Below are 2,243 nucleotides of genomic sequence, written 5' to 3'. Positions count from 1 at the left end.
CCCCCCCCCCCCCCCCCAACTCTTGGAGCATGTGTATAAATGCCCTTAGAGACTTACTCCAGTACTTCTTACAGTAAAATTAACATATCAGGCTGAATCCTGCTCTTTCACCAAGGTTACTCAAGCACAGCAGTTCACCTAGATTTGATACTGAATTTGTTTCCATCCATGCAATAAGAGAGGCTGATCTAATAAGAAACATGAGACCATCCTCCCTTTTAGTTTCCCTTTATGTAAACTAGATTGCCTAGCATTACTGTACTCAGTGGCACAACTCACAGTATTGGCTCCTAGTTTAGGATTCCATCCTGATAATGTTCTTCACTCCCTTTGTGCCCCACTAATTTGGGAAACACTATCTGTTCTATTATTACAGTGCTCCAAAATTCATCCTCTCATTACCTCAGCAATAAGACACATTGGTAGCAACGTTACATAACTTTCTTTCCTGAAAAAAGCAACTAACATCAACCTAGGAGCAAAAATTCTGTTGTACTCATTAAAATTAAAGCTTTTACACGCATTGAGCAAGCCTGACAGACACTTACTGTTTCCAGACTGCGCAACTGAAACATTATTAATGGAGGAGAAAAAAAAAAGATGTGTTAGCAGAGCATTATAATTAATATAATTTCATAAAGAGGGAAAGTTTTTTCATCCTTACTTGAGCAAAACTCCCAGAAATATCAATGGGAATTTTGCTTGAATGAGAACTACAGAACTAGGCCAACAAACCAGATGGAGAGAGTTCAGGGAGAGCAGCACAGCTAGCATATAAATAATTGAAAAGTCTGCAGGTATTTCTGAGTCTCAGGTGTAACACAGGCAACATTATCATGTCATAAGCCTAGCAATTCCATCAGCTATTGATTCCTTCATCTCACCATTAATTTCTCAAGCAGATCTTTATACTGTAATTTGATTTTATTCATTTATATTTTAAAATCCTGAACCTCCAGCACCAGTTTAAACCTTATTACAACCTTCTAAAGTTTGGGCTTTTTTCCCCTCCCCTCAAGTTTTCAGTATTGTATACTTGTTCCCAATACAGAGTATCCCATAGACACAGCTTAGAGATTTGAGAATAATCCAATTATGTGGTACTTAAAGATAATACTCTTTTTCTAAAAGCATTTTCTTATGCTATTTTATAAAGCAATATGCTACAAACTGCCTGGGTAAAAAAGCTTTCTATTCATTTCCAGTCCTCTTACCTTAGTAAAGGGAGTTGGTGAGAAAGAACAAAGTCTTAATACAAACGCTTGTGTTGCTAGAGAAGCATAACAAACCATGAGTCTTAAGCGTATACTGTATTGCTCTCTGTTCCAAGACAGCTGCTTAAATATAGTAGGCAACCAGCTCTTGGTTTGAAGGAGGTGGGATTGAAACTGCTGTGGGAGGGACTAGGAAAATTACTCATAAGCATGATTCAGCAATTATGGCTAGGTTTTCCAGTTTATGAATGAATCATGCAGAGTAACTTACCCATACTCAGCTGATAGCATGAGGCAACACAAACACATGCAAAAGCAGCTTTAAGTGAACCAAGGTATGCAGGGCTCCTGCCTGACAAGAATTCAACACCAAACAGGTTTTATGGTTTAATTTTTGGATTTAAACATTTTTGTAGGCTGAGACTTTAGAACAATTTAACGTAAGTTTTATTGTGGTACTACCTTGAGTTTCTCTATAAATAAAACACAGCTGCCACAGTGATAATTACAATTAAGGCAGGCTGTAGCAGGATAGTGCAGCATGCTTTCTTTAACACTGAGGAACTTTTTGGTCTATATAAAGTAAATGGTATTGCAATTGCAGCTGGCCAAAAATAAAAGGGAAACTTGCAACATCTTCCCTTATGATTGATATTTTGATTACAATTATATTTGTAAGAAATAGGCTGGTGTTTAGAATTGCTCAACTGTATTATAGGTCATGTACTTCCCATAGAAATTTACTTTTAGCTCAAGAAATAAACCCTTTCTCTGTTTTCTCCATTTGGGTCTTATTAGATATAGTTTGCTATGGCTATGACGTCACTATGACTGTGATGTCACAAACGGCAATAGATCTGCTGCTCTATAAAGATTAGATGGAGCAAAATGTAAGCACCTGATTTGTCTCTTTAATGCCCCGTTCTTTCTGGTCTGTATTAGACTGTGTATTAAAGATATCATACATTTTTAAATGGCATGTTTGAAAAAATATACTATTATAATAGGAAACCTTGTACAAAACAAGGT

General features: G+C 36.6%; 1 protein-coding gene across 1 annotated transcript in view; it reads right to left on the bottom strand.

Annotated features, from left to right (window-relative positions):
• Positions 1-1,557, bottom strand: part of OSGIN1 (oxidative stress induced growth inhibitor 1) — an 18,037-nt gene extending 16,480 nt beyond the window's left edge. Inside the window, exon 1 of the mRNA XM_019505751.1 lies at positions 1,215-1,557. The gene's annotated coding sequence lies outside the window, so the exon portion shown is untranslated. The remainder of the gene's footprint in view (positions 1-1,214) is intronic.
• Positions 1,558-2,243: the final 686 nt, after the last annotated feature.

Source organism: Gavialis gangeticus, unplaced genomic scaffold, assembly GCF_001723915.1.
Source record: "Gavialis gangeticus isolate Ggan-Ray unplaced genomic scaffold, GavGan_comp1, whole genome shotgun sequence".
Taxonomy (NCBI): Eukaryota; Metazoa; Chordata; order Crocodylia; family Gavialidae; genus Gavialis; species Gavialis gangeticus.
Note: the sequence above shows the minus strand (reverse complement) of the source record. Positions and strands in the feature narration are given on the sequence as shown.